At 35.4% G+C, this 16388-nt stretch overlaps 1 long non-coding RNA gene across 1 annotated transcript; it reads right to left on the reverse strand.

The window, feature by feature from the left end:
• Nucleotides 1-2996: 2996 nt before the first annotated feature.
• Nucleotides 2997-3522, reverse strand: LOC131859775 (uncharacterized). Its single transcript, XR_009359354.1, has 3 exons — nucleotides 3426-3522; nucleotides 3220-3333; nucleotides 2997-3104 (listed from the first exon to the last, which is right to left on the reverse strand). It is a non-coding gene; the product is annotated as an uncharacterized LOC131859775 (long non-coding RNA).
• Between the last annotated feature and the right edge of the window lie 12866 nt (nucleotides 3523-16388).

A 16388-nucleotide genomic window follows, 5' to 3' on the forward strand; every position in this document is an offset into this window, starting at 1 on the left:
TGTTTTCCTTCTGTAACCGACTAGGCTGTTCATACTGACTAAATATTTCGGTAGTGGTAACCAACTAGAGTATATAGAATGACTTTGTATATAAAACTAATGGCAATTTGATAAGTAGTAACAATTATTTGATTCATTATCGGGTCATAGGGGTCATAGATTGAGACTAGATACAATTTAAGCAAAAATTGTCATTGTTGTCAAAAAAATTGTCAAAAAAGTTGTCAAGCAACTTCTACATTGTGTCAGTAGGGTATGACTCTCAAAGTTTTGGTGCTTTGGGATGCATGATAGGGGCATTCCTAGCATAAACCTGCCCACCCAGACGTGCTCACAATTTCGTTTTGTGCATACGACGAACCGAATCAATTCTAGCCAATCTTGCAACTTTTCCTTGCAAGCAACTGACGGTGTTTGGAGCAGGCAAAAAAATGATACTAATTGAAAATGACTTCGAGTCATCAAAAACAAAGATAGGCCATTGTAGAGGAGCCTCACGCGACCCCATGAGATCAAACAAATTGATCATATGTGTCCTGGATTGGAAGAAACAGTCCGTCAAATTTTGACAATTTTTCGGACTCAAGGCACTTGAGAGATCGCACCGGTAGGGTATGACTCTCGATGTTCTGGTGCTTTGGGATGCATGACAAGGGGATTCCTAGCATAAACCTGCCCACTCGGATGCGCTCACGACGTCGGTTTGTGCATATGACGAATCGAATCAATTCTAGCCAATCTTGCAACTTTTCCTTGCAAGCAACTGACGATTTTTGGAGCAGGCAAAAAAATGCTACTAATTGAAAATGGCTCTGAGTCATCGAAAAATGAGATGGGCCATTGTAGAGGAGCCTCACGTGACCCCATGGGATCAAACAGATCGATCGTATGTGTCCTGGATTGGAAGAAACGGTCCGTCAAATTTTGACAATTTTTTGGACTCAGGGCACTTGAGAGATCACACCGGTAGGGTATGACTCTCGATGTTCTGGTGCTTTGGGATGCATGATAAGGGAATTCCCACCCAATGCGCTCACAACGTCAATTTGTGCATACGACAAACCGAATCAATTCTAGCCAATCTTGCAACTTTTCCTTGCAAGCAACTGTCAGTTTTTGGAGCAAGCAAAAAAATGTTACTAATTCAAAATGGCTCCGAGTCATCAAAAATAGAGATAGGCCATTGTAGAGGACCCTCACGTGACCCCATAGGATCAAACAGATCAACCGTATGTGTCCTGGATTGGAAGAAATAGTCCGTCAAATTTTGACAATTTTTTAGACTTAGGGCACTTGAGATATCGCACGAGTAGGGTATGACTCTCGACGTTTTGGTGATTTGGGATGCACGATAGGGGCATTCCTAGCGTAAACCTGCCCACTCGGATGTGCTCGCGATGTCAGTTTGTGCATATGATGAACCGAATCGATTCTAGCCAATCTTGCAACTTTTCCTTGCAAGCAACTGACGGTTTTTGGAGCAAGCGAAAAAATGCTACTAATTGAAAATGGCTCTGAGTCATTGAAAACCGAGATAGGCCATTGTAGAGGAGCCTCACATGACCCTACGGGATCAAACAGATCAATCGTATGTATCCTAGATTGGAAGAAACAGTCCATCAAATTTTGACAATTTTTTGGACTCAAGTCACTTGAGAGATCGCACCAGTAGGGTATGACTCTCGACGTTCTGGTGCTTTGGGATGCACGACAGGGGAAATCCTAGTATAAACCTGCCCACCCAGATGCGCTTGCGACATCAGTTTGTGCATACGATGAACCGAATCAATTCTAGCCAATCTTGCAACTTTTCCTTGCAAGCAACTGACAGTTTTTGGAGCAAGCAAAAAAATGCTACTAATTGAAAATGGCTCTAAGTCATCGAAAACTGAGATAGGCCATTGTAGAGAAGCCCCATGCGACCCCACGCGATCAAACAGGTTGATCATATGTGTCCTAGATTGGAAGAAACAGTCTGTCAAATTTTGACAATTTTTTCGACTCAGGGCACTTGAGAGATCGCACCGATAGGGTATGACTCTCAACGTTCTGGTGCTTTGGGATGCATGACAGGGGCATGCCTAGCATAAACCTTCCCACCCGAATGTGCTCGCAATGTCGATTTGTGCATACGACAAACCGAATCAACTCTAGCCAATCTTGCAACTTTTCCTTGCAAGCAATTGATGGTTTTTGGAGCAGGCGAAAAAATGCTACTAATTTAAAATGGTTTCAAGTCGTCAAAAATAAAGATAGCCCATTTTAGAGGAGCCTCACGTGACCCCATGGGATCATATAGATCGACTGTATGTGTCCTGGATTGAAAGAAACAGTCCGTCAAATTTTGACAATTTTTTGGACTCAGGGCACTTGAGAGATTGCATCGATACGGTATGACTCTCGACGTTCTAGCGCTTTGGGATGCATGACAGGGGCATGCCTAGCATAAACCTGCCCACCCAAATACGCTCACGATGTCGGTTTGTGCACACGATGAACAAAATTTAACCATTGCGAGCATGAGGGTGCTCTCGCACCAAACACATTGTTGTTTATATTCATATTGTCGATTTTTGTTGTTTATATTCATATTGTTAATTACATATGCAAATATTCATTTAAAATTATAAAAGGGAAGCCACCAAATATAGCGAATACACAATAATGAACTGAATACAAGGAGTTTTGTAGGGTTAATTCAACATTTTAGAAATTTTATCAAATCATATTCCACGATTGCAATGTTTTATATCATATATTTTTGTTGTTTTTATTCATATTGTTGATTACATATGCAAATATTCATTTAAATTTATAAAAGGACAACCACAAAATACAATGAATACAAAATAATTAACTCATTACACATTTATTGAATCGAATATCGATATTTATATATATATAAAAAGGCATGTCTGCCAAGTCAATACAAGTATTACAAAAATGTGGCATATGCCATGTCCAAATCGATATACAATAAAAATGCAAAATATATCTACATGTATTAGTCATTCTATGACCAAAACTAACACTATATGATCCTAAACTTGTGGTGGATCATCAAAATCAAGCCTCTTCGGTGCAGTACGCGGCTCTGTAGATGGCTGCAAAACCACAATTCAAAAGCCAAGTTAGAATTCTTTTGTAGAAAATAGTTCACAATTAACAACATAACTATGCATTTAACTTTAATTCCTTTGCAATTAAAATGTAGATTACCTCATTGGCTAATCCAGGAGCTAATGTCTTCGCTCTCCTCTCCTTGTCACTCTTAGAAGTTTTCTTGAAGACATACTTAAATGGATCCACGTTATGGTCGTACCGCGAAGGAGTCTATTGTAGATTAAATGTACAATTAATACAATGTACTAACATAAATATATCAAAAACACTTAAAAGCTATAATATAGAGAACAATGACGTACCTGTGCCTGAGATGCTTCTCCAATGGACTGAGGATGGCTCACCATCGATGTAGAAACTATCGCTATTACCTATACAAAAAATGTACAAAGATTATATTAATTTTACATATCAAACAAAAGTGTATCAGATCCTGAGATGCTTCTCTAGTGCAAGGAGGAGGGTTCGCCATTGATGAAATAGGTATGGATATTTCCTGTATGAAAAAATGATAAGATTATAATATATCACAAGTTCACATGTACGCATGCATATAATCATGAAATCAAGAAAAGAAAGTAGAGATACATACCTCTGCCCTCTCTTGATCCGCAGGCGAATCAGGTGCATTCAACATATCCACAAAGCTCAATGGTCATTGTACATGTAAAATAGACAAAAAACACTAATCAATCTACAAACCCCAACAAATACTTGATTTCAACATTTTCAAACAATTGTACAACTAAAAATGTGTTCAATTACCTTCTTCACACGTTTTGGCGTCTTCAAGGAATTCTTTTTCTTAGGACGAGCCCTAGACACCGAGGGGGTACCCTAAAAACACAAAATTAACATGAGATATTAGTATAGATAATAAATTAAACATAATTTTAAAAATCTAAAATGAAATGACTTGCATATTCCATCAAAATAATACATAAAAAGAGTTGTACAAAATATGATACCATATAGCCTTGTAGGCCAAAATCGATCGCTGAGAGCGTGATGTCATCAATCTGAGACATTTCGTCCCCTATCAACACCTACAAACCAAAAATTGGACGAAGCATTAAAGATAGTTAGTATATCTTGTATTTTTTTGAATTCAAAGTGTACTATTCTATTTTAACATGTTATAAAATTTATACCTCAAGCATCGAAGTTGCAGCTATAGTAACCGGGGGAGGTGTATGGGATACCATTGTTGCATCCTGAAATACATATTATTGTCTCAATTTAAATTGATGTATAAATGAAAATTCATTTATGTAATTACAAATTTAAAGTGACTGATAAATAAAATGTTATGAATTCAAATCAACACACATGTGTCTGTGGCTCATGGGCAAACACCATGTCCATCAACTCATCTGTCAGCGCGACATCCTCAATCGTGTGAGCCTGACATCTACAACCGCAAATCATGCACAGATGATATGAGTATCCATCTGCACCAGTTGCATCATCTATCCTCGAGCAACTAACACACATATGCTCGATAGGCTCTTTGTCACCCTCTAACGGCTCATCATCCAATACAATAGGGTGTGCTAATGACGTCCCATGCTGGATGATGGCACCAGTCAATGTTGTGGCCACCTAAAGAGTCTGTAGCTCCATCGACTCTTTCAACTCTAATGGAACAGCCTAGTGCACCTTGGATTTGGGTGCTAGGGGGCAGTGACTCTCCACGGCTAATCGCCTACGGGCTCCAGGTCTATCTTGGGTAGAGTCACCACCTCTACCATGAAACTCTCTCATGTCAAAATAGTTTGGTCGCACATTGAGCACAAACTCACAATATATTTTTCTCAAAAAATATAATGGCACCTCATAATTATTACAAGGTGGATCATCAAAGACCATCCACCACCTCTGCCAAAAAAGATTCTTCATCTGTGCATTGGTACACCAATGTATGAGAAACCTCTTTGCATTAAGAGGTAATGACTGACCAGTTTTGGGATCAACAAAAAGGGCACATATTTGTTGTTTAGAAATATTTTTGTTTTTTACTCCATCGTATGATAGCCCATTGGCATAGAATTGATGACACCTATCCCTAAAGCTTCCCCATTTGGTAATTTCTGTGGAAACAACTATGGCACCACTAGCTAATGTTTCTAGGCTAGTGGGGAGAGATTGATGATTGTCAATTTCAGAAGTTTTCAATTTTACAATCAGTCTATTGATTTTAAACTTATTTTGTCCTAACTAATTAATTAATTCTTCCTTTGTTTCGGCTGTGCGGTCAAAAGGAGGAATTGGGGTTTGTTCTTGTGGGTTTTCAGGAGGTGCATTTGGTTGTTCTTGTGGGTTTTTAGGAGGTGCATTTGGTTGTTCTTGTTCTGGATTAGAAGAATCTAGTTTTTGAAACAAAAAATGAAAAAACCTAATCAAAATTAATGAAATTAAATTCAAAATGTAAAACAAATTGCATAAACCAGAAAGAAAGACAAAAATAAACAAAAAATAACCTTGATCCATATCCTGGAGGACAAATCTAGCACCTTGTTCACGGTTTAGGAGAGGAAATGGGGAAAAAACGAAGTTAAAAACGCGATTCGTGGGTAAATGAGACCCAGTTTTTTTTTTAAAACTTTTTTTACCAGGCACTACGTACGCACTCATTTTCCTATGAGCAGCATGTACACGCTCATTTTCCTAGGTGTAGCACGTACGTGCTCATTTTCCTAAAAGCAGCGCATACGCGCTACCTTTTCTAGGCTCGGGAAGAACAAACCTAAGCGCGTACACAGGAATTTCAAATTTTAAAACCGCGTATGCGCTACTTGTTTTTCCAAGTTTTTTTTTGGTGGTGTCCACTTTTCTGACCATCATCTTTGTGCACACACTCTTTACCTGTAGCTCAAAGATTTTACTTGTGGAGACAATGCTGAAAAATATGCAGGAAATCCCAGTAATCTTGACCAAACAAACCACCAATGGAACCACCAAAAATAGGAGAATACCATAAGTGAAACCCATGTCAAGATACGAAGCCAAAGTACCTCTATAACTACCAAAACAAAAATCCATAGCGGCGGTATGAATTAGCGTTTGAAAGACAAAACACAAAATGTCTTTATTTTCCGTTGTAATCTGTGTTTATGTGAGCCCTAAAAATAATACTTTATAAACATTTGGATTTCACATATTGAGTACCAATAATCATTCAAATCCACCACACACTGAATGCCAAATCACATCCAAGTCATCCATGTCACCGATGACTATATAATATAAATAATGAAGCTCCGGCCCACAGAAATATATAATAATGTCGACAGCACTATACCAAGTGCTTTGAGAACCTTTGCAATCAAAATGATATGTCAATAGCACTATAATAAGTGCTTTATAAACCAAGGCCAAAGACAAATGCCGATAGCACTAATTAAAGTGCTTTTAATAAAAAAACTTTTAGTATTGGCTATGAAAAATAAAGAATGCCATTAGCACTATGTGTTATATGAAATATGACCAATGTCAAGAGCTAAGTGCATAAACAAGTCAAATTTTCACTATAGAGTGTAACCATGCCAAGCGCTTACAAGTGCTTATGAATCCATTATGAAACCAAGTAGATGTCAACGAACCAATGTATGCCAAGCACTCAAAGTGCTATTAAGAATGACTATTCCCAAATCATGTATCATTGCCATATGAATAGATAAAACATGTTTCTATACACATTGATTTAAAACAAGATATGTCATATGTAAAGTGAATCATCATGATAATGACAAACTATAGATGAATCATATGTATACCTTTCAACTTGTTAATATGTACACCTGAAAGTATAGAATGCTCTACACACAACAGATTGTCAATAAGCCATGACATAAAAGCTGCTAATAACAAATCCCTTTTTGTCATCAAGGACAACTTAAGGGGAAACAAACTCCCCCTTTATCCTTGATGGCAAAAATCATGCCATCATTGACCTGTATGCCAAAATCACCACCGAAACATGTCAGGCATGTATATGAACCTGTTGAAATGAATGTAACAGAAATACCAAAATCACTGTCACAAAATAACAATGCCATTGAACCACTGTCAAAAACTGCCACTGAACCACTATCAAAAATAGTCTGAAACACTATCAAAACAATCATGTCAATGCCAAATCACCAATAATATTAGAAAATGTGTGTTAATGATGCTTTCTCCCCCTTGTTGTCTCAAGGACAAAGGGCAAAGCAGCAAAGTGTTACTTGTGGAGATTTATGCTCCCCCTCAACATGTTCAGGGTTTTAGGCAAGATTAGATTGAGAGATGACTCCCAACCTTTTCCTGAACTTTTCAAATACTTCTTTGGATAAATCCTTATTAAAGATTTCAACCACTTGCACCTGGGAAGGTACATACAAAACTTGAAATTCATTAGCTAACACTTGTTCTCATAGAAAAATGTGATTTTATTGCTACCTATTTAGTGCGAGAGTGCATAACAGGATTCTTAGAAAGATTTATGGCACTAGTATTATCACATAAAATAAAAATGGGCTTGTCAACTGTAATATCCATATCAGTAAGTTGATAAGACATCCATATTAACTGGGTACATCAAGTTGTTGCTGCAATATATCCAGATTATGTAGTGGATAGAGTGACACATTCTTGATTTTTGTTGTGCCAAGAAACAAGACAATCTCCTAGGAAGAAAGCAGCACCACTAGTGCTTTTTTTATCATCCATACAACCAGCCTAGTCATCATCAGTGAAACCAACAAGAGTGAAATCATTATTCCGAGGATACCATAAACCATAGTCTAAAGTGCCCTGAATGTACTTGAAAATTATTTTCACAGCATTCAAATGAGATTGTTTAGGTGCAAATTGAAAACATGAAACCAAACATACTATATACATCAAATTAGGTCTAGATGCAGTCAAATATAGAAAACTACCTATTATTGACCTATACTTTGATTGATTTACCTCAGGTGAGTCATCAGATTTAGTCAATTTGCACCCAGTCTCCATTGGAGTGCTAACTGGTTTGCAATTTGTCATGTTAAATTTTTTAAGCATTTATTTTGCATATTTAGTTTGTGACAGAAAATGCCTTGTTCAAGTTGCATTACTTGAAGGCCAAGGAAAAAGGTTAATTCGCCCAACATGGACATTTCAAATTCAGATTCCATGATTTTAGAGAACTTTTTAGACAAGGAATCATTATTGTAGCCAAAGATAATGTCATCTACATATACTTCAACAACTAGGAATGTCATTACCTTCAACCTTGACATACAAGTTGTTGTCCACTCCACCTCTAGTGAATCCATTTGTTGTAAGGTGAGCATCCAATCTGGAGTGCCAAGCTCTTGGAGCTTGTTTAAGGCCATAAAGAGCCTTTTTCAACTTGTAAACATGATCTAGTTTATCTGCAGAAACAAATCCTTCTGGTTGTTCCATATATACTTCTTCATCAAGATAGCCATTGAGAAAAGCAGTTTTGACATCTATTTGGTAAACTTTTAAAAAAATGTAGCAAGAATAAGCTAGAAAGACTCTAATTGACTCTAATCTATCTACAGGTGCGTATGTTTCACCAAAGTCTACACCTTCTTGTTGTGAATAGCCTTTGCAAACAAAACGTGCCTTATTCCTAACAACATTTCCAGATTCATCAAGCTTGTTCCTAAACACCCATTTGCCACCTATCACATTTTTATTATCAGGTCTAGGTACTAATTCCCAAGTCTGATTATTTTCTATTTGGTTGATTTCTTCTTTCATAGAATTTAACCAGCATTCATCAATTAAAGCATCAGAAACAATTTTAGGTTCAAAATCAATTACCAAACAATAATGCTTAGCCATTTGAGAATGTTCATCAGCTTTTTCTCTTCTTCAAGTCAAGATTCCTATATCTTTGTCACCAATAATCTGACTTTGAGGATGTCTTTTGGCAATGATCCTGGAGGGTGTATATAGAGGAGTTCTTGTTTTAGGACTTGGTTCACTCTCCTCATTTGTTTTAGGACTTGATTCACTCTCCTCATTTGTTGCTTCAGCTTCTGCAAATTTAGGAGATTTGTCAAGTCTTATTGAAGTATCATCCTCAACATCCTGCAAATTATCACCTAGAAGCAACTGCTCATCAAATCTCACATTAATTATTTAAACAATTTTATTCAACCTATTATTGAAACATCTATAAGCTTTGCTATGAGTGGAGTATCCAAGAATGATACCCTCATCAGTTTTAGTATCAAAGCTTCTTACATTTTCTTCATCTCTCTTAATATAGCATTTGTAGCCAAAAATCTTGAAATATTTAATAGAGGCAGCCTTACCATACCAAAGATCATAAGGTGTAAAGGTGGATTTTACCCTGATTTGCACATGGTTCAGAATACATGTCTGGCAGATTTGCCTCATTGAGCATTGTGCGAGCCATCTCTTTAAAAGTTCTATTCTTTCTTTCAATCACCCCATTCTGCTAAGACGTTCGGACACCAGCATATTGTCTTTTAATGCCATGTTTTTCACAATAGTCAATAAATTCTTGTGATGTAAACTCACCACCCTAATCTGATCTTAAGCATTTTAATTTTAAATCAGACTCTCGTTCAACCATCTTTCTAAAAATCTTAAATTTTTCAAATGCTTTAGATTTGTGTTTGAGAAAAGTGACCCATACCATTCTAGTATATTCATCAACAAAGAGCATAAAGTATTTTTCACATTTATAGATTGTGTCCTTGTAGGACCACATAAATCTGTATGCACAAGTTGTAATGGTCTAGTGGAAGAGTGTTCTTTAGATTTGAAAGACACTTTTGTCTGTTTATCTTTCAGACACTCTTTACACACAGAGTTTAATGGTTTACTCAAGATAGGTAAACCTCTGACATTATGATTCTTGTTGCTTTGAACCAGGTTGTCAAAGTTTACATGTCCCAAGTGTTTATGCCATAACCAATTTTCTTCTATTTGACCCATAAGACACATGCCTTCATTATTTTCATAATCGATTGAATCAAGTAAGTTGTAAACATTACCAACTATTCTCAAACCAGCAACAATTGTTTTACCAAATTTATTTTTAATAGCACAACTTTGAGAACTAAAGAATACATTATAACCATTGTCACAAATTTGACTAACACTTAGCAGGTTGTGTTTTAAGCCTTCAACAAAATAAACATCATGGATTGGAGTATCATCATCTAGAAGTAATGTACCTTTACCTCTTACATAAGCTCCTAAATTGTCACCAAATCTTATAAAACCACCATCAAAATCTTCTAGATGAAGAAACTTATCTCTATCTCCTGTCATATGGTGTAAACATCCACTATCCAACACCCACATTGATTTCTTATTTGAAAGAAGTGTAGTTTGCACTAACATTGATTGCTTTGTGCTAGGTACAAACTTAGGTTTTCACACCTTATCAATAATTGCCTTTGATTTGTACTGAGTAGAGGTATGTCCAAAGGTGTTACACTTGATACACTTCACTGTGTTTGGAAAGCCATAGGCTTGTTTGTGTCCAAACATAGGAGTTCTATGTAACAAAATTCTATAAGTGTTAAACTTATGGCCAAACTTATTGCAATAAAAGCAATAGCCATGAAAGAACCTGAATCTAAATGGCGTCATTATGTTGTAAGCTTGAAATTGCTTTCTGTTTGCGGGGTTACTAGTATGTTTTGATGATTCGGCCTTTTCAAATCCTACACCAGTCAAATTCTTGTGTTGTTTTTGCTTGCTCAATATATCATTTAAATGCATTGTACTTTCATACTGTTCAATTTGCTTTTGCAGATTTATTGTTTTTTGTTCTACGACTTCAATTTTCTTTTCTTTGTCTTCAAGAAGAGACTTCAGTTTTTCAACAGCTAGATTTGAGTTATTTAGCTCAACTTGTAAAATTTGATTTGAGCTTTCATGGGAAGCTACTAGCTTTTTCAGTCTCTTTATTTCTTTGAGAGCACAAAGTAACTCTCCCTCAAGATCAATTTCACTTTGATCTAAATCAGATTGTTTTTCAAGTTTGTTAGTCATAGCTTTCGTTGAAGAAGATTCTATTTCTGCCATGAATAGTGTCTCATCACCTTCACAAGGTGAGTCATCTGATTCATCCTCGAAGTCTTCTTTTGTAAAGAGACTCTTCTTTTTCTTAAAAGTATTGAATTTGTTTTTAGGGTTCCATATTTTCTTTTTGTAAACTTTTTCTGGTTTTTCCTCTTCATTATTTTGATCACTTAGAGGACATTGAGTAGCAAAGTGCCCAGCTTTGCCACAATTAAAGCATTTGAAGGGTAATTTGCTCTTATATTTCTTTTTCAGTTTCTTAACAAGCAATGCTTCAATAGCATTTGAGAGTTTAGATTCACTATCAGGTTCTTCTTTCTTTTCTACTTTGAAAGCAGTCTCTTTAGAAGTGGAAGGATTGTTGCCAATCCTCATTTCATAGGCTATAAGTATGCTTTGTAGGTTATCAAGAGACATAGTAGAAAAAATCTTCTTTTCTTCTAAGGTTGAAACCTTAGTTTCAAATTTGGGCAACAAAGTTCTAATGACCTTTCTTACAACATCTTTTTCATCAATAGTTTCACCAAGAGCCCTTCTTGAGTTTACAACTTCATCAATCTTGAGAAAATAGTTTGCAATAGTCTCATCTACTTTCATTCTCAAAGACTCAAATTGATTTTTGAGTGTGAGAATTTTAGATTCTTTGACCTTTGCATCTCCTTGATAAATAGTTTTGAGTTTGTTCCATATCTCATGAGCAGATGAATAATGCATGACTTTGATAAAGACATCCTTTGTGAGACCACACAAGAGAGCATGCTTATCTCTGGCATTTAATTCATATTGTGTCTTTACATCAGGATCTATGGAAATAGTAGTAGGAACAACATAATTTGTGGTCACAATGTTCCACACATTAAGATCAATAGAAACCAAGTAAGTTTCCATCCTAATCTTCCATAACACTTAATTTGTGCCATCAAAGAGAGAAGCTCTAGAAAGTGAAGCACCTTCTTGTGATTGAGCCATATGAACTTTCAAAGACTAGAATCGATCCCTAGGAAAGACCTAAAAGGAGGGACCCTGTGCTTTGTTACCACTTGTTAGAAGTGGATTGACTCTGAGAGGGGAGGTGAATTAGAGTCAATAGTAATTTTGACCCAACTTGCACAAATTAAAAAAAAACTTTTCACACTTGAACTTAGTGAATGATTAAACCTTATTAAAGCGTGTGATTTTGACCATTCAATATAAACAAATTGAATAATATTTTAATTCTTGTAACTAAAACTGACTTTTGCATGAACAGATTTGACCATCAAATGTATTGCATCATTGAAATTTGTAACAATGAACAATTTTGCACCTTGAATAAGACAATTAACATGACATGCTTTGAATCAAGATGACAAATGAAATGTAAATAATAGAACTCATGAATATGACAGAGATGAAAGTATCAGAGCATTCTAGTGAGGCAGAGCAAAACATTTAACATATGACACAAATATTTCCATGAGTGGAAAATCCCCTTGGGGTAGCAAACCCACTCAATAAAATTTCCTTTTATTATCTCAAAGAGCACCAACTCTGTACACTGAATTTAGAAGTCTTAAACTTTAAGGAGCACCAACCCTTGTGTCTCATATAATGCTAAGAAACATCTCAAGTTACAATCACTGGTAACCTTATAATTGCATTATTATTTACAATCACAAGATTATCACTAATTGAAATGAGTTTGATACAACAATATGTGCAAAATCTTAACTACAAAAGATCTTCAATATAACCTTTTAAAAACTTTGTCTGACAAGCAGAGAATAGTAATATCTTTTCACAAATACTCTGTATAAGATCAGAGTAAAACAAAACCCTTTTCAATGATATTTCAATCAAAGCACTTTTCTCTCAAAAATGTCTCTGATAATATTATCAATGCTCTGTGTTTTCTTTTGTAAAATTGTATCACCTTTCATAAAAAAAATGTCCTTAAAAATGATTGAGAAGTCTTTAAAAAATTGTCTTCATGTGTAACCCTCGTATAGGGTTACGAAACCCTAACTAGGGTTTGAACATAAAACTAAAAAATCAACCGAAGACTTTCTCTTTTACTCAATTGAACCTTTGAATTTCAGAAAACTAAAATGTATTTCAAATAAGCAATTGAAAAAAACCCTTGAGAAATTCCATTTTCTGAAATTTAAACTGAAACCCCCTTTCATATTTTTTGAAAAATAAAAGAACTTTATTTTTCTTTTTCCATTTGAGAATAAAACCTTAACACATTTCATTTTCAAAAATGCAACCTACGATTTCTGGTATTTCAGTTTACCTTGAAAAGAATGGAAAAAATTAGAACGTTTTACCTGTAGCTCAAAGATTTTACTTGTGGAGACAATGCCGAAAATATGCAGGAAATCCAAATAATCTTGGCCAAACAAACCACCAATGGAACCAGAAAAAATCGGAGAATACCATAAGTGAAACCCATGTCAAGATACGAAGCCAAAGTACCTCTGTAACTACCAAAACAAAAATCTATAGCGACAGTATGAACTAGGGTTTGAAAGATAAAACACAAAATGTCTTTCTTTTCCTTTGTAATCTGTGTTTATGCGAGCCCTAAAAACAATAATTTACAAACATTTGGAGTTCACAAATTGAGTACCAATAATCATTCAAATCTGCCATACACTGAATGCCAAATCACATCCAAGTCATCCATGTCACCGATGACTATATAATATAAATAATGAAGCTCAAGCCCACATAAATATATCATAGTGTCGACAACACTATACCAAGTGCTTTGAGAACCTTTGCAATCAAAATGATATGTCACTAGCACTATAATAAGTGTTTTATAAACCAAGGCCAAAGACAAATGTCGATAGCACTAATTAAAGTGCTTTTAATAAAAAAAACTTTTAGTATCAATTATGAAAAATAAAGAATGCCATTAGCACTATGTGCTAAATGAAATATGACCAATGCCAAGAGCTAAGTGCATAAACAAGTCAACTTTGCACTGTAGAGTGTAACCATGCCAAGCACTTACAAATGCTTATGAATCCATTATGAAACCAAGTAGATGCCAATGAACATGTAGACGTATAAAAATGACCATATTCCCAAATAAATATTTAATGTTCATTTTATTCTCATTCCTCTATTTAGTTAAATCTAATTTAATTAAATCATCCACATTCTTCTATTTAATTAAATAAATTATTCAATTTATTTATTTAAATTCACTTAAGTCCTTTATATCAATTAATTGAATCAATCATTTTATTTAATTAAATCCCTTCTCTCTACTTTTTAATTAAATTTACATTTAATTAAATAGTTCACCACAATTAAATAAATCTAATTTAGTTAAATCCCCAATTTGCAACCAAATTGAAATAAAATAATTTATTTTAAATAAATCCTATTATCTCTCATCCACTTGCATTTTCCTACATCTCCCACTTGCATCCTAACCCTCTTCCTAAATTCTTCTAGAACCTATCTAATCATAATCAATTAGCCTAAACCCATCAATTATCCCCTTTTCCTAAATTTGAGGAGGTCACTTCTCAAATTTGGAGTAAAGTCTTCAAAAGGCATTAAAGCCTTTATACCTTCAACAAGCTAACTTGTTGAAAACCCCCAAATTTGGAAGGACTTACAAATTTGTCCCCAAAGTCTTCAAACCATTAATGGTTAACTAACCCTTAGTGGCATGGTTAGAGACTATTTGACTCACCCAACCCTCTTCTAACCCAAGGGTCTCATCAAGCATTCATTGCTTTGACCATGGTTATCCCTTTAACCTTTGCACAAGAGTTTACCCCTTGGGTAAAAGCTTGGATAACCCTAACCTAACCTTAACCCTTACCTTCTAAGGTAACCATGAGGTCTTCTCAAGCATTTAATGCTTCTTACTTATCCTCTCAAGCAGTCTTGTGTTGACAATTGTCACCATTTCATTGGTGAGAATTGTAAACATGGATTGACAACTTTCAATCCTGACCCTTGATAAACTCCTACAATCTTGACCATCCATTGCCCTATTTTCCCTATAAATAGAGATCTCATTCCTCCATTTCAATAGATCCAAGTTTTTAAGCATCACAATTATACTCAATTTTAGCATACATCTAGCCTCTCTTTGTAATAGGAATCAATCTAATAAGCATTTTAGAGTATTTCTATTATCATTAGCTTAAATCATTAACTAGTATATTATGTTAGGATGGTATTATTGATAACCTTGTCATCTTATCATCTAGTTTAACTCATTTGTAGAATCATGCATAAATAGGATGCATTCATGTTAAAATTAATCTAAAGCATCCCTTGTTCTTGCATTCTTCATCCCTAAGTCACTTTGCTCAATGATCTGAGAGCAAAGGCATTGGCTTGAGGGACCTTGTGAGATAAAGAACCATGGAACCCATCTTGGGAAGTTGATTCATTCCTCATGACTCCATAACTTGCACCAAGAGTCTCATGGGTGTGTGGACAAGTCCTTTGAAATATTTTCACATAATTAAGTTTCATTGAACCGCTTTTCCCACATACAGATCCAATGTATGCCAAGCACTCAAAGTGCTATTAAGAATGACTATGCCCAAACCATGTATCATTGCCATATGAATAGATCAACCATGTTTCCATACACATTGATTTAAAACAAGATATATCATATGTAAAGTGAATCATCATGATAATGACAAACTGTAGATGAATCATATGTACACCTTTCAACCTGTCAATTTGTACATCTGAAAGTATAGAATGCTTTGCACACAATAGATTGTCAATGAGCCATGACATAAAAGTTGCTAATAACAAATCCCTTTTTGTCATCAAGGACAACTTAAGGGGCAACATGGTGTTGTAGCCAAGAAGCAACTATCGATAATCTAAAACCATCTATAGCTAAAGACAATATAGGCCATAAAGATAAGACTTTTTGAGAACAAATGAGGCAATATATTGAGATGAATCTTTCACATTCTGTCAAAAGCATTAGAGATTAGTAAGACAGATGTCTCAAGCTGACCCAAATTTGGGGTATTGGAATTTATCTTTCTAATTTCCTACCAAGAGACAGTTCCATGCAATGGCCAATAGCTTTGAGGTGAGATGCAAATGTGTGAGTGAGACCCTAGAGGAACAAATAGCCTATCTTTTCCAGCTCCATTATGAGGATACTCAAGATGTTGTCATCAAGGTGGTTGTAGTAGATTTTTGGAAGGGCAGGCACATTC

This window comes from Cryptomeria japonica, chromosome 11, assembly GCF_030272615.1.
Source record: "Cryptomeria japonica chromosome 11, Sugi_1.0, whole genome shotgun sequence".
Taxonomy (NCBI): Eukaryota; Viridiplantae; Streptophyta; class Pinopsida; order Cupressales; family Cupressaceae; genus Cryptomeria; species Cryptomeria japonica.